The sequence below is a fragment of the Schistocerca serialis genome, unplaced genomic scaffold (assembly GCF_023864345.2).
Source record: "Schistocerca serialis cubense isolate TAMUIC-IGC-003099 unplaced genomic scaffold, iqSchSeri2.2 HiC_scaffold_684, whole genome shotgun sequence".
Classification (NCBI taxonomy): Eukaryota; Metazoa; Arthropoda; class Insecta; order Orthoptera; family Acrididae; genus Schistocerca; species Schistocerca serialis.
In genome coordinates this window covers 219,542-242,281 of record NW_026048282.1, presented here as the reverse complement: position 1 = coordinate 242,281, position 22,740 = coordinate 219,542, and positions in this window count along the sequence as shown.

Genomic DNA, 22,740 nt, shown 5'->3' with positions numbered 1-22,740 from the left:
CGCCCCCTGGCGGGTGGCCGGAGGCGGCGCGGCGTGTTGGACGTGTGGCTGGTGGCAGTGCACAATTTGCGAGTGGCTGGCGGTGTGGTGTGGCGGTTGGCGCGTCGGGCGGCGGAGAGAGAGAGGGAGGAGAGGTATGTGTTGCGGGCGCCCTTTGCTGCGCTGCGTCGTTGCGTGTGCCGTACAGGGCGGGCGCTTGTCGACTGTGTGGGCGGTGTGGCGAATTGGCGTGAAACGGCTGCCGAGAGGTGTGTGGTAGCGAGCCGGTCGGTGTCAGTGCGAAGGGGAATGTGCGTGCGTTTGGCGGTTTCGGTGTGCTTTTTGCGGCGTGAGAGTGGGAATTAGTGGGGCCGGCTGTTGTGTTGGTTCCTTGTGTCTTGTGTCGCGTAGCTTGATGGCAACGTGGAAGGACGCCGGTTTCGTTTCGAGCCTTGCGTGTGGTTGTCGACGTTGACTGGTTGGCGTGTGCCGATGCACGTGCATGTGTGGGTCGCGAGTGCGTTTTTGGCTGGCTGTGTGTGTGTGTGTGTGTTTTGGGGGGGAAGGGGGAGGCGGTGGTGGAAGTGCAGTCGTTGCCACGGGCGTCGTCGGGTGGGGCTGGGGCTGTGCGTCGTGGCGGAAAGGTGGTAGGTTGCGGGAAGCGAGCCCGTCGTTGACGGTGTCGCGTGAGTTGTGAATCGAGTGGGGCGCGGGGCGCGGGACAGGAGCAGCGTGCCGCTGCGTCGTGGTCGTCAGCAGAGGCTGTGCGTGTGCTTGTCCTTTTTGTGGGCGGTTCGTGCGAGGCGTTTTTGTTTTGTGTTGCCCTAGTTGTTAGTTTATTTTGTTTGTGTTTGTTATTTTGAGACGACGACTGGTTGGTGGCGTGCGCGCGAAGTGGCGGTGTGCGCTTCCCGTGTCGTTTGTGTTGTTTTGTTTTTGTGTGTTTTTTTTTGTGTTTTGCACTGGGCCCCGGGTGGGTGGGTGGGTGGGTGGGTGCGTGTGTGTCGATTGCCGGCTGGCGAAAGGTGCGCCATCGGCGGGGTGGGTCGCCGGCACAAGTAGAGGCGGCGGCGTTGTTGCTGTTGTTGTGTGGTGTTTGTTTTGTTCGGCTGTGTCGGCGAGCTGTGTTGCGGTGCGTGTGAATGGTGGTGCAAAAGTGCTGGCGTTGGGGCTGCGGCTGCGACGGCGGCGAGCCGCGGGCGCGCATGATAGTGATGTTGTGAACAGCGGCTGTGTACGGTAGTGGTGTTGTTGTAGCACGACGTGCATCCGGGCCGGCGCGGAAAGCGCAGTTGCGGGCGGTTGCCCTTCGGTGCCAGCCATGTCGCGTGAGCGGCGGGTTGCTCTGGTGTCGACACGTGGTGCTCTGGGTTGTTGTGTGGTGCCCTTTGGCCGGTGGGGGTGGTTCGCGTGTGTCTGGTTCGCGCTCGGTATCTGGTCGTGGTCGTGCTGCTCCCCCGTCTGTCGGCGGTTTTCGACGTCGTCTGTACGTTTTTGTTCGTTTGCGGCGTGCCTGCCGACGTCGTCCCGTCGCGACCTTTCAACCGAAAGTGTGGCGCCCGAAGGTGAACGAACGTAACCCTGACCTCGGCGCTTTACGCTGAGCCGAGCGAACCGAACCTAACCCGTGGTGTGGCGAGGTGAGCTCAGCCTGTGAGCCCCTAACGTCTACGTAAGGTAAGCTGTCCGGCTCACGCCTCACGTTTGAACGCTTTTTTTTTTTTTTTTTTTAACCTACGTTTGACGCTTCTTAACCTAGCACTGACCCCTTAACCTAACGTGTAACCTAACCTAACCTAGCCTGTGACGCCTGACGTGTTTGAATGCTTAACCTAAGTTTGACGCTTAACCTAACCCAAGTCCCCTTAACCTAACCCACGTCCACCTAACCTAACCTAACCTAACCTAACCTAGACGTGTAAACGTAATGTGTAACGCGTAACGTGTAAGGTCGGCTGTCGTGTGTGCTGACGGCAGATTGGGTTGGTCTGTAGATTCGGATTGCGGTTTGCCTCGGTCGAGGGGTTGGGTCGGAAGCGGCGAGGGGCGGCGGCGCCTGTTGCGCAGGCGGCGTCCGTTTGCGGCGGGCAATTGTTGAAGAAACGGCTGTGAATGTTGGCGGGCGAGAGGAGGAGGACGGCGCGCGATGTGGCCCGACGGCTGCGGGCCGATCGGGAAACGGCGGGAGGGCGACGGAAGGCGATGGGGCGGCGGAGGCGCGTTTGCACGGCCGTCATCGCCGCACGCCTCGGCTTGTGTGGCTGTGGCGCTGGCCGGGCTGCCGCGGCGACGGTGTGGGAGTTTTGCCGAAGGTTTGGCCATTGTGGCGGGTCGTCGGCTGGGGCTGTGGGGGCGGCATTTGGGCGGGGGCGGCGATTCTCGGCGGGCCGACCCAGGCTGTAGCGCGCGGTAGCTGCAGTTTGGCCGTGGTTTGCGGCGCTGCCGTGGCGACTGGTTGGCGACTGTGGTGTGGCTGTGTGTAGCCCCATCCTCGGTGGTTTGAAAGGCGCGGGCGGTTGTGGCGCAGGTTTGGGGCTGCTCCGCACAGGCTGTCGGACGTTGGGCGGTAGCAAGCGCGGGAGGCGCGGCGCGGCGCGGCGGCGCGCAGAGTGGCGGCCGCTCTCTCGGCCGTCCGCGCCCGCCCGCGACACTGGCTGGGCCTTGTGATTCTCTGCTCTGCTGCTGTGCTGTGCTTGCGTGCCTGCCTGCCGTCCCGCTCGCTCTCGCTCTCGCTGTGTGTTACGCGCGTCGTCGAAATGGCAGATCAGGCGGCTACGAACGAGACTGCTGCGGCACCCGCCGCCACCGGCACTACGAAGAAGGCCAAGTCTGCGTCGTCTGCGAAGAAGCCGCGCGCCAAGCCTGCGCACCCGCGCACCTCTGAGATGGTGACGGCCGCCATCAAGAGTCTGAAGGAGCGCGGCGGGTCGTCGCTGCAGGCGATCAAGAAGTACATAGCCGCGCACTACAAGCTGGACGCGGAGAAGCTGGCGCCGTTTATCAAGAAGTACCTCAAGTCGGCCGTCGTGGCGGGCGAGCTGGTGCAGACGAAGGGGAAGGGCGCGTCCGGCTCGTTCAAGCTTGCCGGCGCCGGCGGCGGGGGGGCGGCCGAGGGCGGCAAGGCTCGTGCTGGCGGTGCCAAGAAGAAGCGCGCCGCTCCGGCCAGCAAGGAGAAGAAGGGCGCCCGTGCGGCCGGCGCAAAGAAGGCTGGTGGCGTGAAGGCGGCGACCGGTCGGAAGGCGGGCGCCGCCAAGAAGGCGTCTGCGGCGTCGGCCGCTCCCGCGGGTGCGAAGAAGGCGGCTGCGGCCAAGCCGGCCAAGGCCAAGTCGCCGTCGAAGGCGAAGAAGGCCGCCAAGGTTCCGACGAAGAAGCCGAAGGCGCCGCGCCCGAAGAAGGCGACGACGCCGTCTAAGGCGAAGGCTTCGCCCAAGAAGAAGAAGTAGAGTAGAGGAGAAAGAGATGGGAGAAAGGAAGGGTTTGGCGCTTGACTCCGTCGTCCCCACCCCCCGTCGTCGTCTAGTGGCGCGCAAGAGACGCGCGGCCCAAAACGGCCCTTCTCAGGGCCATCAAAGCACGTCGGGGAAGGTTTTGATTGTCGTGTAGCGTCTGGTGTGGGTGTCTGTCTGTCTGGCGTTTCTGTATGCCCGTGGGGATGCTGTTTGCGTGCCGTGGTGGTTGGATTGCGGGGGTCGGTGGCGGGTGTGGGCGGCGGTAGCGGTAAGCGGTGTTGTTGTTGTTGTTGTTGTTGTCGTGGTTGATTGTCGCCGTGTTTGTGGCGGCGGCCGACGGTTGTGGTTTTCTGTCACGTTGTTTTGTTTGAATACGTTGGTTGGCTTGCCTGCGTTCGTTCTTCTCGGATGTCTGTCTTGTCGAGTCGTGTCTGGTCTTTGTTTTGTTTCTTTGTGTGTGTGTGTTATGTTTTGCAACGGGGGGCACGTTGAGATGTGGAAGGAGTCGGCGGGGGATTTCGGTGGCGTGTAGAGCGAGCGAGCGCGCCTGCCTGGCCGTTGGCCGTCGGAGTTGGAGTGCGGGTTTTTTTTGTTTTCGAAACGAAAGCGGCGGCCGGCCAGCCACCCGTGCGGTGTGACGTCGGCCGTTGGGTATTGTGCGCTTTGAGCGCCGGGGAGGGATGATGTGTGATTGTTGCGCGCTGCTAGCAGGCAGGCAGAGTGAGCGGGTGTGGCGGACGGACGGGAAGTGGTGGTTTTTGTTTTTGGGTTGCGGGGCGAGAGGCAGGCGACCGACAAAGTTTGCTCGCGACGGAGAGATGTTAGTGGCCCTGAAAAGGGCCGTTTTTGTTTGTGCGGTGCGGTGCGGTGCGGTGCGGTGCCGCGGCGCGGTTTAGGCGCGCTCGCCGCGGATGCGGCGCGCGAGCTGGATGTCCTTGGGCATGATGGTGACGCGCTTGGCGTGGATTGCGCACAGGTTGGTGTCTTCGAAGAGGCCGACGAGGTAGGCCTCGCTGGCCTCCTGCAGGGCCATGACTGCGGAGCTCTGGAAGCGCAGGTCGGTCTTGAAGTCCTGGGCGATCTCGCGCACTAGGCGCTGGAATGGCAGCTTGCGGATGAGCAGCTCTGTGCTCTTCTGGTAGCGCCTGATTTCTCGCAGGGCGACGGTGCCCGGCCTGTAGCGGTGGGGCTTCTTGACGCCTCCGGTGGCGGGCGCGCTCTTCCTCGCCGCCTTGGTGGCGAGCTGTTTGCGCGGCGCCTTTCCGCCGGTGGACTTGCGGGCCGTTTGCTTTGTGCGGGCCATAGCGGTAGCGGTAGCGGAGCGGCGTGCGTGGAGGTTAGGTGCGGCGCGGCGTCCGGTGCTGCCTAGACAACGGGCCCGCGCGCCTCCGTGCTGCGCTTATATGCCCTCGGTTGCGCGTGGTGGGGGGAGGGCGGGCCAGAGTCTATATAGGGGGGCGGCGGGCGCGCTGGGCGCAGACCGTAGCCGACTCGCCAGCCGCTGCAGCTGCTGTTTGTGCACGTTTTGCTTTGCCCGAGGAAGGAAGGATGACAGGCCGCGGCAAGGGAGGAAAGGGGCTCGGCAAGGGTGGCGCCAAGCGGCACCGCAAGGTGTTGCGCGACAACATCCAGGGCATCACGAAGCCCGCCATCCGCCGCCTGGCTCGCAGGGGCGGCGTGAAGCGCATCTCTGGTCTGATCTACGAGGAGACCCGCGGGGTGCTGAAGGTGTTCCTGGAGAACGTGATCCGCGACGCGGTGACGTACACTGAGCACGCCAAGCGCAAGACTGTGACGGCCATGGACGTGGTGTACGCCCTGAAGAGGCAGGGGCGCACCCTGTACGGTTTCGGCGGTTAGGCTGCGTCGCAGCGGGCGCTGGCCTTCCCGCGGCCGTGCTTGTGGGTGGGAGAGACTAGAAAACGGCCCTTTTCAGGGCCACCACACTGTTCGGAAGTTGAAAAGTGCGAAAGAGTCTGTGTTGTTGTTGCTGCGTGTGTGCGCTGTGTTGTTTGTTTCTTTCCGTTTGAGCGACGTGATGTGGCTGGGAGGGGAGAAGGAAAGGAAACGTGTCATGTGGCTGGCTGGCTGTGTGTGTGTGAGAGTGGAGCTGCTTCGTTTGTGTTTGTTATTGTGTGTCTTTGTATCGATCGCGATGGAGATGGCGGGCTGTGTGTTGTTGTGCGAGAGGCGGTGATTATTTGCTTGCGTGGTTTGGCTCTGTGTGTTAGGCGTGTGGGCATAGGCGGCCGGATCAGCTGTTTCGTTCGTGTCGACGGCCGTTGCGGCGCGCGGGAGTGGAGGGCGGTGTGTCGACACGCCTCCCTTTAACAATGGTCATTATTGCTGCCGTTGTCGTTTGGAAGGCGACTGCGACCGTGCAAAATGTGTGTGTGTGTGTGTGTTGGGCCACACGGGCTGTGTGGACGACAAGATGGCGGACGTGCGCCGGCGGCGGCTGTGCTGTGAAAGTGCAAAGTTAAAAACAAAACAAGGTGCGGCGAGGACGACTGAAATTTTGCTTTGGACGTAGGTTTGTGTGGTGGCCCTGAAAAGGGCCGATTGTTGTGGGCCGAGCCGAGCCGGCAAAGCGCGTTGCGTGCAGGGGAGCACGCGGCGCTGCGATTGCCTGGCCTCCTTTAGGCCTTCTTCTCGGTCTTCTTTGGCAGCAGGACGGCCTGGATGTTGGGCAGGACACCACCCTGTGCGATGGTGACGCCCGACAGGAGCTTGTTGAGCTCCTCGTCGTTGCGGATGGCAAGCTGCAGGTGGCGCGGGATGATGCGCGTCTTCTTGTTGTCGCGGGCCGCGTTTCCGGCCAGCTCGAGCACCTCAGCCGCGAGGTACTCCATGACGGCGGCGAGGTAGACGGGCGCCCCGGCGCCGACGCGCTCTGCGTAGTTTCCCTTGCGCAGGAGGCGGTGGATTCTGCCGACCGGGAACTGGAGCCCAGCCCTGCTTGAGCGGGACTTTGACTTGCCCTTGACTTTGCCTCCCTTTCCGCGTCCGGACATGGCGATTGGGCTAGCGACGGTGCACACGAAACGGAAACGAAAACGACCGGTGCGAGCGGCAGCGAGTCGAGCAGCGGAGTGCGTGCCGGCGCGCGCGCGGCCTCCTTTCATCTGGACTGGGTGTGGAACATCCCAGGCTATCGTGAATGTAGGGTTTACCGAGAGGCATTTCCTACCAAGGCTGCAGGGTGTGGTTGGCGGTGGTCAGCGCGTATGATAAATGGAAATCGCTGAGAGGAAGAAGTGGTGGTGAGTCTTCTGGGCTGACCTGATTATTCGATCAGGGCAACGGGCCGCCTGTAGTGGTCGTGATGGTCATTATGTCGTCCTAACCTCCGGACGAGGGGATTGTCTGAAGTGCGGGTGGCATTATAAAACCGGCGCGCTGCGTCTTGAAATCTCTCCCGGACGAGGGGTTCCTCAGCCGCCTGATGGAGGGGGCGATGAGGGAAATCACGCGGAACATGGTAAACTCGGCGCAAGAGCTTGTTTTGCAGTTGCTGGAGCCTCTGAATGTGGGAGGGGGCAGCATTGCCCCAGACTTCACAGGCATAGTCCATGACCGGACGAATGCACGTACGATAGATATGCAGTCCGTTGGCGACAGGGAGCGAGGAAGTTTCGTTGAGCATGGGGTACAATGCCCCAGCCCTCTGAGATGTCTTCCGGTGTACAGCGGTGACGTGAGCCTTCCATGTCAGGGTGCGATCGAGAATGACCCCGAGGTAGGTGGCAGTCGTGGTCCAGGTGATGGCCTGATTACAAAGCACCAGTGGTGGCACTTCAGGTGGGAGACGGCGAGTGAGGAGCATCGCCTGAGATTTGGTGGCGTTGAAGCCGATCCGCCAGTCGGCGGCCCAGCGCTCGAGGTCCTGCAGAGCAGCTTGCAGACGTCGGAGGACGGCGTCGATGTTGCGATGGCGCGAGAAGAGGGCCGTGTCATCAGCATAGATGGCACGACCAACCCTCGGGGAAATCGGCAGGTCAGAGGTGTAGACAGCATACAATATCGGGCCCAGAACGCTCCCTTGGGGCACTCCAGCAAGGACTGGGCGAACAGAGGAAGACGTGCTGCCAACTCGGACGACAAAAGTACGGCCCTCAAGGTAGTTGCCGAGTAGGCGGACGAAGCACGAAGGGATGCCGAGATGGAACAACTTGAAGAGCAGGCCGTGGTGCCAGACGGTGTCAAAGGCCTTGGACACATCGAGCAGGACAAGGCCGCAAAACTCCCGATTGTTGAACGCCAGTGTCGCCTCCTCGACGACGCGGAGCAACTGTTGAGTGGTGGAGTGGTGCTGGCGGAAGCCAAACTGTTCCCGAGGAATGATATTGTCCTGGTGGAGCAGCCGGCCGAACCTAGAGAGGAGGATTCTCTCGAAAACTTTACTCAACGTCGGGAGGAGACTGATGGGGCGATAATGCTCTGGTACTGTCCTGTTTTTGCCCGGCTTCGGGACCGCCACAACGACTGCCTTCTTCCAAGCGTCTGGGTACTGCAGCTGGTGAAAGATGGCGTTGAAGAGAGCGACCACATACAGGATGGCAATCCTGGGCAGCATGCGGAGGACTCTCCCGTCAACGTTGTCGTGCCCCGGGGCCTTCGTCTGGGGAAGTCGGCGAAGATGGTCAGTGACCTCCCTTTCCGATGTTGGGACAATGGTGGCGTCACCGTGATCGCCGTGGAGGAAGGCAGCAAGTCTGGTCTCCACTGTGCGGACGTTCTCGTTGTCGACCGGCGCCGCAAGGGGCCGGAAGTTGGCCTCAAAAGTCGACGCCAGGGCCTCGGCTTTAGCGGCGGGCGTGTAAGCAGGTCCATCGGTAGTTGTGAGCGGCGGCATGTGTGGGCGGTGCCGTGTGAGGGAACGGACCAACTCCCACGTGTCGGCCCCAGGATCAACTGAGGCAAGCTTCTCCTCCCACCGGCGGATACGGTGAGCAGCAAGGGCAGCCTTGATGACGCGGCGGAGATGATTGATGCGCCGCTTCAGCACGGGCTGGCGTGTTTCATGCCAAACTCTGTTCAGACGGTTTCGTTCTCGGATAAGGTCCCGTAAGTCTGCAGGGAGTGCTGGAGCTGCCACTGAAGAAACCCGTGGAGGCGCAGTGGAGTCAGCAACAGCCGTGGTGAGAGCCGCAGTCAGCGTGTGAAGAGCAGCATTGACATCCGTGTCCAGTGGAGGTGGCTCATCCGGGAGGCGTTGCAGAACAAGCTGCCGGAAGCGCGGCCAGTCGGTCTTCCGGGTGTCGAGCTTCGCCGCTGGTGGAAGCGGAGTGACATGTAGTCGAAAGAGCACCGGCAAGTGGTCGGAGCTCAAGGCGTGGAGAACGTCGGGGGTGACAAACCAGTCGACACCCTTGACGAGACAAATGTCCAAAACGTCGGGAGCAGAGCCGTTCGAAGGGTAGTGCGTCGGCTCAGCAGGTCCATACACAGAAGCTCGTGCCCTCTCAGCGGCGTGATAGAGCCGCCTCCCACTGACGTTCAGCGTCCGAGAATTCCAGAGCTGGTGCTTGGCATTCAGGTCTCCGGCAAGGAAGAGCTTGACCCCAGAACGAAGGAGAGTGTCAGCATCATGGACGGTGAGGTGGCCTCGTGGCGGCCGGTACACCGAGAGAAAGATGACCGTTCCAAGGGACGTCTCCACTGCGACGGCCGTAGCTTCACAGGAGTCCAACCTCGGCAGAGGGACACGATAGTGCCGGAGCGTCCGCTTGACGTAGATGGCTGTCCCACCGCCAGCCGTCAGCCTGTCGTCGCGATAGCAGACGTAATTCGGGGCGTTCGCTCGAAGTCCAGGTTTGAGGTGCGTCTCGGTAAGGAGACACACATCCACGCTGTAATCCTGGAGGAACTGCCGGAATTCGAGAAGCGCAGGGAAGAGGCCATTCGCGTTCCACGTTACAGCCGTGAAGGTCTGGTGGCGCCTAAGGTTGTGAGCCATGGCCAGCGGATGCGATCGCCGTGGCAGCGGGGAAACTTCGGAGGGCTGCATGGACTGCAGCAGTGATGGCGGTCGGCAGCTGGGCCAGAGCGGCAGAGACAGCCACGAGGGTGGCCTGGACTTCTTGCAAGACCGCGATGAAATCAGCAGCTGCAGCAGGTGGAGCAGGCCCATCTTCAGAGCGTCGCAGAGGCTGGACAGCAGGGGCAGAAGGAGGCGTCGTCCGGCCCTGGAGGACGTCGGCGTAACCAAGGTCCGCCCGAGCAGCAAGCAGGCGCCGCTGGGCGGGTTGTCGCGGAGGAGTAGCAGGTGGAGCAGGTGGTGGCGCAGCTCGGCGCCGCTGCTGTTGGCCATCGGAGCGGGACGTCTGCCGCAAGGGAGGTAGTCCACGCTGGCGGCGGCTGGCTGCCTTGTGGACAGCGCAACCGCGGTAGCTCGCAGGATGAGCCCGCTTGCACAGGGCACAGGTGGCTGGTTCGTCCCGGGACCGGGTACACTGCTGGCTGAGGTGACCCTCGCCACACTTGACACATCGTGGCCTCATGCGACAGAGGCGGGAAGTGTGGCCCGGCTCCTGACAATTGTAGCATTGGACGAGGCCCTTCCGTGCGCGTAACTTCTCGACTGTCACCGAGAGGTCATAAAACCTGGTGACTTGGTAGATTTGCCTGTTATCAGGCGTATCAGGCAACACGATCTCCATCAAAGGGATGGGGCGCTGGGTACCAGGCATCTTCATCCGGGTGGCTGCAGTGGGCGCGAAACCCATAGTGATGAGGCCGTCTTTAAAGGCGTCTGCCTTCATCTTCAGCGGTATGCCTCGCATGGCAACCTTGAGAACTTTGGGTCGTACGGTGGGGAAGGTGTAGTTTGGGATCCCACGTGCACCAACCATATCCATAACAGCCACGTAATCTTCAGTAGTGGCGACTGTCAGCTTCAGACGGTCTTCGCCGCAGTGTTTGGCGGTAAAAGCGTTCTTGAGGTTGGCCTGGAGCCAGTCCCGAAGCGTCAGATAATCGTCAGGGTAGTCGATAACAATCGGCGGCAGCTTAGGGCCGGAGCGAGGTGTAGCATCGTCGGCGGCCGCCGGTGGAGGCTCGTCAGGATCTTCAGAGTCGGCGCCATCCTGTAGGGCGTCGTACTGATTGGCAGTAGGCACAGGGACAACGGCCGGGCGCCGTCGTGGAGCCGCCCTCTTCTTAGGTGGCGGTTTCTTGAATCCAGCGTCACTCGTACCAGAAGTGTGTGGGTCGTCACTGGCGGACGTGACAGCCGAGCGCTTGCGCTGAAGCACCCTCTGCGGGGCGCCGGCAGCGCAGTCCTCACGGGGAAGGTCGGTAGAGTAGTCCATCTCATCGTCCTGGTCGCGCGTAGTCGTCATATACTCGTGGTCCTCCTGGGGTTGCCGGGTCGTCATAAGTGGAGCGTCCGATGGGGCCGCCGACGGCGCAGGCGCCGCCGGACGGCGATCAGACAGCTCCGGCGCGGCGGCGGCAGCTGCCGCAACCGCGCGCGCGTCACAAACGTCTTGCTCACTCGCCATCTCGAACACGAGTGCGTGCGTGCGTGCGTGCGTGCGTGCGTGCGTGCCGGCGCAGCAGGGGTGGGGGTGCTTTATGGGCTCGGGTGCGGCGGCCGGTTGCGCGCGCGCCCCATTGGTCGGCGGCCGCAACAGGGCGAGCTGGTAAAGGTGCGGCGGCGGCTGGCGGCGGGTGCCACTGTGTGGGGAGACGCTGACTAGAGCGGAGCGCTTGCTACTGGTGTTGCTGCTGCCGTACGTTCGTTCGAGATGCCGCCCAAGACTAGCGGGAAGGCCGCCAAGAAGGCTGGCAAGGCGCAGAAGAACATTTCGAAGGGCGACAAGAAGAAGAAGCGCAAGAGGAAGGAGAGCTATGCCATCTACATCTACAAGGTGCTGAAGCAGGTGCACCCTGACACGGGCATCTCGTCGAAGGCGATGAGCATCATGAACAGCTTCGTGAACGACATTTTCGAGCGCATTGCGGCCGAGGCTTCTCGCCTGGCGCACTACAACAAGCGCTCGACCATCACGTCCCGCGAGATCCAGACCGCTGTGCGGCTGTTGCTGCCTGGCGAGCTGGCCAAGCACGCCGTGAGCGAGGGCACGAAGGCGGTGACAAAGTACACGAGCTCCAAGTAAGGAGGTGGCTCTGGAATGGAAGGATGGAGAAGGCTCCTCCGTTGCGAGAGCGGCAAAACGGCCCTTTTCAGGGCCACCAACTTGCCTTTTGCGGGAAGGGCGGAATTGTTGTTGTTGTTTGTGTGGACGGCTGTGATGTATGTGTGCATTTTGATTGTGGGCGCGTCAAAGCGTGTTGCGGGGTACGGCCACGAGGTTGGTCGCCGTGGCGTGGAATGGTGGCACGCCTCGTTGGAGTGGTTTTGACCCATTGGTGTTGGGGTGTGTGTGTGTGTGTTACCTGTCTGCGAGGGGGGACAGTGCGATCGGCGACTTTTGTGTCGCCGTAACGACGGCCGTTTGCGGGTTTGTTTTTTTGCACATCATACATGGCGAGGGTGAAATGTGAAATGTTTTTGTTTGGTTGTTTTTGCCGCCCACTATTCCCTTTGCCGTACGCCGAGTTTGACAATGGTGCGACGCAACTGCAGCGTGGAGGTGTGTGAGTGACGTTGAAATGAACGTGCCATTAAGACGCATTGTTGTTGTATTGTACTGTACGTGTACGGCGACACGCACGATGATGTACCATTCGACTCTGATTTTTGATAGCCGTGTCTGACTGATTGCGTACGACGCACGCACACCGATGTCGTCATTCAAGATGCACGCGTGTCCAGTGCAGTACAGTAAGCGCGACGCTAGACGACGACGACGGCGGCGGCGGTCGTTTGTTTGGCGAATGTCTGTACACGTGTTTGTCTGTGTCCATCCGGTATGTATGTATTTGTTTGTTTGAAAGTGTTTTGTGTGTCGGTGACGTGGTCCGATCCGTCGCCCCCTGAGTAACTGTCGATCGGCGCGATAGACCGGCGTCACGCAACTGAACCGAAGTCTTGGGCACACCCGTCATACTGTTGTACACCGTCGCGCTGAGAACGGTAACGAAAGGTTGACTTTGATCGGTCGAATGTCTGGGCAGAACGTGAGGAATGAGGCAAGAGTGCAAGGAGGAAAGGACAGAGGGGGGGCAAAAGAGAGAGGAAGGGAAAAAGGGGAGAAACGCATTCGTAGAGCAACGGAACGTTCCCGCGTCGGAGGCGTATTGGAGCCGCACTGAAATGCGTTTAACGGCGGCGCGGCTGCAAGTGTCTGCCGTGGTGAACGTTACCTTTGACGGCTGCATTGGGCTTTTGCCTTTGCTTTTGCTTTTGCTTTTGCTTTCGCTTTCGCTTTCCCGGATGTACGTAACGTTTGTTGATATGGTTCTGAGGAAGAGTGTATGACAGTGCCGTGCCGTCCATGTTCGTGTGCCCTCCCATTGTGTGTATGCTATTGTCTGTGTACTTGAATGATGTATGTAGGTGTTGGTGGACATGTTGTACCAGTGGGGGGAAATGGATCGTCGATAGTTGCCGTCACTCTGTCACGGTCGAGATGACGCACCCTCCGTACAGAAAGGTGTCGAGAAAGTGAGTGTGTGTGTGTGTGTGTGCGTGCGTCCGTGAATTGGCAGTGTTTGGAGGTGGGCGTGCCCTGCATGTGGCCCGGAAGGCTGTTCGTTTGGCGGTAGTGTTGTGTGGACAGGGGAGGGGCATGCGTAACGCTGCTGGCATGGCATTTCGGGAGATGGGAGGGGGCAAACGAGGAGCGGCGGCCAAAGACGGGACGGGGAGGGGCGCGGTGTGGGTGGCTTGCGCCTGTGCTCGGCGTTGTGGTTTGTGCAAAAGAGGAGGAGAAAAACAATGAGTTGCCAGGGAGGGGAGCGGTGTTGTGTTGTGGTTGTCGTGGTGTAGCCGCAGACGCGGCTGTCAGTGAACGTGGCGAGACGGACGGATATGCGCGGAGGGGCGGGGGCGGCGCATTTCGCCGGTGCCGTGCCGTGCCTGAAAGCCGCGTGGTCGCTGTGTTGTTGGTGGCGTGGGGGCGAGGAGAGTACCGTACGGGTGTGCTTGTGCGCCGGAAATGGCACACTGCGCCTGCCCGTCTTGGAGGCTGATGGCTGTGGTGTGGAAATGGGGCGCGGTGATGTTGAAGCAGTTGAAGAACAGAAAAGAAACCAAGAAAACGGAAGGCGTGATGCGGCGGTGGTGGTGAGAGCGGGAAAAACAAAACAACAAAAAAAAAAAAAAACAACAAAAAAAAAAGAAGGAAAAACAACAAGAAACAAAAAAGAACACAAAACGTCTATCAATATTAAAATGTAAATGGAAATGGAAATGGACCCAGGTATAACCTCCCTGCACAAATAGCAGAGAGTCCGATGATAATAAAAATGTGCCAGAAGAATGTTAACGTCCCTACAAAACAAACCCAACGATAAGATTAATGAAAGAATGAACCGTATGTAACATTGCAACAGACATAATGAAACGTGATAAATTGTATAAGGGCAGCAGCGTTGACCTTTGGCCCTGTATTCAGAATAAAAAGAGCCAAAGATCGTTACCCCAATGAAAAAGACACTGAAACACGTATGTAATGTAACATAGCAGCGATGGCGAGACATTGTAGCATCTGTGACCAGAGAGTTTGCGCTGGACCGCGCGAGTGTTGCGAGCGGTTCTCAGTCAGTCAGTCAGTCAGTCAGTCAGTCGTTGCGAGTCTGTAGCTCTGTCTAGTTGAGGGCTGTACTCTGTCAGTAGTCGTCGCGTGCAGTACGCTAATAGTCGTCATGCAGAGCGGTCGGTCAGTAGTAGCAGCCGAGTGCGGTTGTGTGATGTAGGCGGTCGGCAACACTGGTCAAGATGGTGAATAAGGTATACTGTCAATTAATATAATCATTAGATAATGAAGAATTTTATTTATTGTAATTATTCTCCAACAAGTTCCCCAATAATAATTTCTATTTCAAAAGCATTTTTCAAACATTTAATTTTTTTATTGAACTAAAGAGTTCGTTGCACTTCACATTTCATTCCACTTCTTTGAAGAAAAATGTCACTAAAATCACAAAAAAAAGAGAATATTATTATTTGCAATGCAGTTCCTCCAAGCGCTGCGCAACAACAAGAGCAGAAATGTGACATCCATTTATTCTGAGGTAAGACTTTAAATTCTGATTGTTTTGCACAGGGCCAAAGACCGATATTTCGGTTTAATTGAAGTTTCCTGTCGCTGAACGGACTTTAAATGTTGTGAAGAATTTATATTTGAGTCAGATTGCGAATTTCACATTTTTGTTGCCATTTTCAATACCTCTCATTGTGGGCGAGGTTACAATTAGCGCAATGTCCATTAGCGTCCGTAAATAACATTGTCCATTAGTTTAAAATTTGCGGGGAGGTTACAACACACACAAAAAACAAAAAAAAAAAAAAAAAAAAAAAAAAATTGCATTTATATCCGCCCCTCAATTGTAGATACCCCTTACACAGCTGTGTGCAATGAATGAGTGCTGGCTGGTAATGAATTGCACTCCTTGGAGGGAAATGCCATAGGAAGTAGTCTTTAAAAAGTGAATGTTTTTCGTTAAAAGACAAGAGTTACTTTAGAAAAAAGTAATAGTGGGGCTTTTGTTTGTTGTTGAACAAAATAAGTACAATGAACATACGTTATCAGATTTGCGCAATGCAGCTTCACACTACCTTTTGATTATAACACAATATACTATACATCGTCCCGAACCGTGACCAGAGTCGCGAGACGAGCAGAGCACGCCGCCGACGCCCGCTCAGTACAACCGTCCACCCGCTACTACTGTCGACCGACTACTACCTCTCCCGACTCGCGCTACAATATATATAACAACTGTTCCTGGCGACCCGGTGCGTGCCACTACTGTCGTCTGGCGCGGTCCAAGCGCCGACTAGCAACGATAAATAACTCTCTGGTCAGACAGAGATGCTGTCATGCCTCGCCATCGCTCTGGTAATGAATACGTAGGTGTTGCAGCGTGCGTACCACCGGAACACGCAGTGGCGGAGCCAAAGACTGTGTTGTCGAGGTCGAGTGCGAGCGGGAAGAGAGGCAGCGCCGGCACGGAGATGCAAGCGAGCGCGAGACGCACGGGGGCTGCGGCGTGGCGCGTTTGCGGTGGGCGCCTTTGGTGGCAACGGCCGGGACAAGCAGCGGTGTATGGTGTGGTGCGGGGCGGACAGGGGCGGCGCGACGACGGCATGGGGGCGAAAACGGGACGGGGGACGGCGGATGTTGAGAGGCGTCACGCGCGGACAGGACACAGACACAGAGAGACACACAGATTGGAAAGGGAGGGTGCGCGGTAGTAGTTGGGAATGTGCGTACCGTGCGGGATGGGAGTGGGCGAGGAACACGGTCGTGGCCCCTGTTTTGGGTGCGTGTGGTGACGTCGGTGTGTTGTGGGAAGGGAAGGTGCTGTGGCGGCGGCGCGTAATGGGCGTAGGCCGAAAAGAGAAAGGAACGTGGGCAGTGTGTTGGCAAGCGTCGGTTCGACTGCGACGTTGATGGGCAGGGCAGGGCAAGGTTAATGGTGGTAGGAGTAGGCTTGTGGGCGCAAAAAATCTGCCGCTGCAGGCGGTGCCGTAACCGCCATGGCTGGAAGGAGAGAGGGCCAAAGAAAGAAAGAAAGAAGAAAACAAAAAAAACAAAAAAAAGGAGGGGGGGGGGGGCGAAAGTGGAGAGGCGGTGGTGTGAGAAGGGCGGGGGCGGAAGGAAGGCAGGAAGGACAAGAGGCGAGGCGACGGCTTGCTTTGTGTACCGGTCGGTCTCTGGCTATGCTTCGTTTTCTGCAGCAGGGTCGGTGCGCGGCGTGGCTCGCGGCAGTGGGAACGCCTGGCGGCTGGACGGCCAGCAATGCGGTTGGATGGGCGGCCACAGCACCGCACCTGTGCCCGAGGAGGAGACGCTGGCGGCGGGCCCTGAGGTGAGGCCGGCTCGGCTGGGGCTGTGGATGTGTAGGTGTGCGCCGCTGCTGCAACAACGAGTAAAAACGCGAGAAGAAGGGGTGGCGGTAGAGAGGGAGAAAAAAAAAAAAAAGGTCGTTGTTGTGTTGATGCGCAGGCAGACGCGTACAGAGAGACGAGCCCGGTCTGCAGCAGGGTGTGGCCGTGCCGAGTGCAGAGCAGCGGCGGCCCGGTTCGGTTCGGTTCGGCCCGGCCCGGCGGGCCGCGCTGTTGTCGCGGACGTGAGCGCCCCCTGGCGGGTGGCCGGAGGCGGCGCGGCGTGTTGGACGTGTGGCTGGTGGCAGTGCACAATTTGCGAGTGGCTGGCGGTGTGGTGTGGCGGTTGGCGCGTCGGGCGGCGGAGAGAGAGAGGGAGGAGAGGTATGTGTTGCGGGCGCCCTTTGCTGCGCTGCGTCGTTGCGTGTGCCGTACAGGGCGGGCGCTTGTCGACTGTGTGGGCGGTGTGGCGAATTGGCGTGAAACGGCTGCCGAGAGGTGTGTGGTAGCGAGCCGGTCGGTGTCAGTGCGAAGGGGAATGTGCGTGCGTTTGGCGGTTTCGGTGTGCTTTTTGCGGCGTGAGAGTGGGAATTAGTGGGGCCGGCTGTTGTGTTGGTTCCTTGTGTCTTGTGTCGCGTAGCTTGATGGCAACGTGGAAGGACGCCGGTTTCGTTTCGAGCCTTGCGTGTGGTTGTCGACGTTGACTGGTTGGCGTGTGCCGATGCACGTGCATGTGTGGGTCGCGAGTGCGTTTTTGGCTGGCTGTGTGTGTGTGTGTGTGTTTTGGGGGGGAAGGGGGAGGCGGTGGTGGAAGTGCAGTCGTTGCCACGGGCGTCGTCGGGTGGGGCTGGGGCTGTGCGTCGTGGCGGAAAGGTGGTAGGTTGCGGGAAGCGAGCCCGTCGTTGACGGTGTCGCGTGAGTTGTGAATCGAGTGGGGCGCGGGGCGCGGGACAGGAGCAGCGTGCCGCTGCGTCGTGGTCGTCAGCAGAGGCTGTGCGTGTGCTTGTCCTTTTTGTGGGCGGTTCGTGCGAGGCGTTTTTGTTTTGTGTTGCCCTAGTTGTTAGTTTATTTTGTTTGTGTTTGTTATTTTGAGACGACGACTGGTTGGTGGCGTGCGCGCGAAGTGGCGGTGTGCGCTTCCCGTGTCGTTTGTGTTGTTTTGTTTTTGTGTGTTTTTTTTTGTGTTTTGCACTGGGCCCCGGGTGGGTGGGTGGGTGGGTGGGTGCGTGTGTGTCGATTGCCGGCTGGCGAAAGGTGCGCCATCGGCGGGGTGGGTCGCCGGCACAAGTAGAGGCGGCGGCGTTGTTGCTGTTGTTGTGTGGTGTTTGTTTTGTTCGGCTGTGTCGGCGAGCTGTGTTGCGGTGCGTGTGAATGGTGGTGCAAAAGTGCTGGCGTTGGGGCTGCGGCTGCGACGGCGGCGAGCCGCGGGCGCGCATGATAGTGATGTTGTGAACAGCGGCTGTGTACGGTAGTGGTGTTGTTGTAGCACGACGTGCATCCGGGCCGGCGCGGAAAGCGCAGTTGCGGGCGGTTGCCCTTCGGTGCCAGCCATGTCGCGTGAGCGGCGGGTTGCTCTGGTGTCGACACGTGGTGCTCTGGGTTGTTGTGTGGTGCCCTTTGGCCGGTGGGGGTGGTTCGCGTGTGTCTGGTTCGCGCTCGGTATCTGGTCGTGGTCGTGCTGCTCCCCCGTCTGTCGGCGGTTTTCGACGTCGTCTGTACGTTTTTGTTCGTTTGCGGCGTGCCTGCCGACGTCGTCCCGTCGCGACCTTTCAACCGAAAGTGTGGCGCCCGAAGGTGAACGAACGTAACCCTGACCTCGGCGCTTTACGCTGAGCCGAGCGAACCGAACCTAACCCGTGGTGTGGCGAGGTGAGCTCAGCCTGTGAGCCCCTAACGTCTACGTAAGGTAAGCTGTCCGGCTCACGCCTCACGTTTGAACGCTTTTTTTTTTTTTTTTTTTTTAACCTACGTTTGACGCTTCTTAACCTAGCACTGACCCCTTAACCTAACGTGTAACCTAACCTAACCTAGCCTGTGACGCCTGACGTGTTTGAATGCTTAACCTAAGTTTGACGCTTAACCTAACCCAAGTCCCCTTAACCTAACCCACGTCCACCTAACCTAACCTAACCTAACCTAACCTAGACGTGTAAACGTAATGTGTAACGCGTAACGTGTAAGGTCGGCTGTCGTGTGTGCTGACGGCAGATTGGGTTGGTCTGTAGATTCGGATTGCGGTTTGCCTCGGTCGAGGGGTTGGGTCGGAAGCGGCGAGGGGCGGCGGCGCCTGTTGCGCAGGCGGCGTCCGTTTGCGGCGGGCAATTGTTGAAGAAACGGCTGTGAATGTTGGCGGGCGAGAGGAGGAGGACGGCGCGCGATGTGGCCCGACGGCTGCGGGCCGATCGGGAAACGGCGGGAGGGCGACGGAAGGCGATGGGGCGGCGGAGGCGCGTTTGCACGGCCGTCATCGCCGCACGCCTCGGCTTGTGTGGCTGTGGCGCCGGCCGCGCTGGCCGGGCTGCCGCGGCGACGGTGTGGGAGTTTTGCCGAAGGTTTGGCCATTGTGGCGGGTCGTCGGCTGGGGCTGTGGGGGCGGCATTTGGGCGGGGGCGGCGATTCTCGGCGGGCCGACCCAGGCTGTAGCGCGCGGTAGCTGCAGTTTGGCCGTGGTTTGCGGCGCTGCCGTGGCGACTGGTTGGCGACTGTGGTGTGGCTGTGTGTAGCCCCATCCTCGGTGGTTTGAAAGGCGCGGGCGGTTGTGGCGCAGGTTTGGGGCTGCTCCGCACAGGCTGTCGGACGTTGGGCGGTAGCAAGCGCCCATCCGCCAGTCGTTATGTCCCAAGAAGAGGAGAGCAACACAGGATTTACCTGACGGCATTGCCTGCATTCGTCAGAGGAGAAAGGGTGTGTTGAACTTCTTTATTTGGTGTATGGCATCGGGGTATGCGGGATCATAAAAGAAAATCATAGGGACGGAGCTGCAAGCAGCGTCCGTTTGGTGCACTCCCGAGTCTCAGCGGTCGAGGAGTGCAACAGGCCGCTGATAGCGGTCACGAACATCTTGAGGTGCGCCAACGTCTCGAATGAGGGGATTGGCAGAGGCGCGCGACCGTCGGTAAAAACGGCTGGCATTCTGCTGGATGCGGGGCATCACTTCCAGTTCATCAGCTGCATGGTGGAGGTATTGATGCGGAAACTGCGGGTGTACATGGAAGACCCGCCGGAGGATCTTATTCTGTTGCGCCTGAAGACGCTGAATATGCGTGGGAGCCGCATTGCCCCAGGCCTCACACGCATAGTCCACAATTGGTCGTATAAATAAGCGGAAGATGAGGAGGCCATTCCGGATGGAGAGGTCAGACCCTTCATTAAGGAATGGGTACAGCGCACCCATCCGCTGGTGGACTTTGGCATGCACGGCGTCGATGTGTGGCTTCCACAGTAGGCGATCGTCCATGATAACGCCCAGGTACCGGACGGTCTTCTGCCAGGGGAGGGCGGTCCCATAGAGTCGAAGTGGCGGGGCCGGCATCGTCGTCTTCCTCGTAAAGACGATGGCCTGCGTCTTCAGGGGGTTGAACCGGATGCGCCAGCGAGCTGCCCAGATCGCGAGGTCGTCGCATGCCTGCTGCAACCGGGAATGCATGGCGGCATGCCACCGGCTCCTGGTGTAGAGCATCGTATCGTCGGCGTAGACGGCTTTCTCCACTCGGGGCGACGTCGGAAGGTCCGAGGTAAATATAGTATAAAGGACGGGGCCCAGGACGGAGCCCTGCGGCACCCCGGCGACGATAGGTCTGGCAGTGGAGAGAGCCGCATCAACGCGGACAGCGAAAGTACGGTGCTGCAGGTACGACGCAATGAGGCGCACGTACGCTCGGGGAAACCCAAGGTGGTCCATCTTCCAGAGAAGTCCAGCATGCCAAACACTGTCAAAGGCCTTCGTGACATCTAGAAGAACCCCTCCACAGTATTCCCGGTTGTTGAAGGCGCGAGTGATGTACTCCACAACACGTACAATCTGCTGGGTCGTGGAGTGGCCGCTGCGGAATCCAAACTGTTCCGGGGGGAGGATTTCCCGAATATCCAGGATGGTCCGGAGTCGCTGAAGAAGAAGCCGCTCAAACAGCTTGCTGATGTGCGGAAGCAAACTGATAGGCCGGTAGGATTTTGGGTCCTTCCGATCCTTGCCCGGCTTAGGAACAGCAATAACGATGGAGTGCTTCCACGCTGCAGGGTAGGTGCGAGTCCGCAGAACCCAATTGAAGATGGCAGTGAGATGAACCACAGCCAGGAGCGGCAGGTTCTTCAGGACCCGGCCGGTAATGTCGTCAACACCTGGAGCCTTGGACGCCGGGAGAGCCTTGATGCTTGCACGGACTTCGGCCACTGAAATAGGTGGTATGTCGTCACGGTCCTCCTCCCCGTCCCCGTGGAGGATGGTCTGCACTGCTGCGTCAACCTGGTCGACGTGTAGCTGGTCCACATCTTCTTGAAGGGGGGTAAAATTCTCCTGAAAGATGTCCGCAAGGAGATTCGCCTTATCCTCATGTAGATAGGCCGTCCCAGTCGGTGTTGCAAGAGGGGGCATCCGTGTCCTGCGCTTCGTAAAAAAGCGGACTGCATTCCAGTGCATGGGGTCAGGGGTGAACGCCTGCAGTTTCTCAGCCCAGCGGCGATTCTTATGCTGGACAATTGCGGCCTTGATGTCACGGCGCAGGCTGTTGATGTGGCGCTTCAGCTGTGGGTCCCTGGTCACACGCCATTCCTTGCAGAGGCGATTACGTGTGCGGATGTCCTGGAGGATTTCCGCCGGGAGAGCGGAAGATGCGACTGTGCTGGTGCGCGGGCGGGGCGTCGCTCCCACCAAAGCTGCGGTGAGTGTATCAGCAAACTGGGCTGCAGAGGCCTCGTGAACGCCGACGCCATCCACCTGTCGCTGCAGGGCTGCAGTAACTCGTCGCTGGAAGCAGGGCCAATCCGTGTGGTTGAAATTGAGGTGGCCCGGACTCTGCGCCGGGGCGACGTCCAGTTGAAAGAGAACGGGCAGATGGTCGGAGTTCAGTTCGTGAAGGACTTCAGCAGTCAGGAACTGATTAAGTCCCCGAGTAATGGCGATGTCAAGAATGTCGGGCCTCCCTCTGCTAGGATAACACGTCGGCTCCACGGGCCCACAGACATACGCGTTCACCTCTTCAGTGGCCTGGAGTAGAAGGCGCCCATTACGATTGGTGACCAATGAATTCCAGGCCGCATGTTTGCAATTAAGGTCACCTGCGATGAAATATTTGCCTGGAGTCCGTAGAAGGAGACGGGCATCATCGATGAGGAGCTGGCGGCGAGGGCTCCGGTAGACAGCCATGAACGTGACTGGTCCAGTGGCTGTTTCAACCTGGACAGCAGTAACTTCAATAGACCCGATGGCAGGCGGTTGAATTTCACAATGCGGGATGGAGGAGCGGATGAAGATCGCCGTGCCACCCCCCTGCGTCGGTCTGTCGGTCCGAAAGCATCGGTAATTTGCGATGTTGGAGCGGATGCCTGGCTTGAGAAATGTCTCATTCACCAGGCATATGTCCACGTCATGTTCAAACAAGAACTGCCGGAGCTCCTCAAGGTCGTAGGTGAGGTTGGCGGCGTTATAAGCCACGATGCGGAAATCATCCAAGCGGCGGCGTCTAGGCATGCTGGGCTACTGAAGTGTCTGCAGTAGGAGCCTGAAGGCTTCGTGAGATCGTCGCCTCCACCGTGGCGGCGATGGTTGCAGGCAGGTGGACGATGGCATTGGTCAACTCGGTCACCATCGTGGTCAGATGCTGCAGCAGCTGGAAAACGTCGTGGAGCCCAACAGTAGGCACCGCAGTGGGTGAAGGAGAAGCTGGCTGGCGGTCCTGGCGCGGAAGAGGCGGCGGGACGCTTGGCACCTCGGCAGCTGCAGTAGCCCGTGGGTGGGAGACGCCCTTCAGTGCATCGGCCACTGTGACACCGGGCTGGATCCTCGCGGACCGGCGTTCCATGAGGGAGGGCCACGTACGGTTGTCATTGGCCGGCCGTGTGGGCGGCGGTTGGCGCCGCCGGCGGGTATCAGCACGTCGGGAAGGCGGGACGGGAGGAAGACCCCGCTGCCGACGGCTAGCCTCCTTATGCTTCGCGCAGGAACGAAAATTGGCAGGATGACTGCCTCCACACAGGCCACAGATGGGCGGCTCATCCTTGCTTCGTGGACAAAGGCGGCTGTCGTGGCCAGCACCACACTTGACGCACATAGGCGGCATAGTGCAGTGACGGGCCACGTGGTTGAACCCTTGGCACCGGAAGCATTGGACCGGGCCACGGGACTTCCGCAGACGT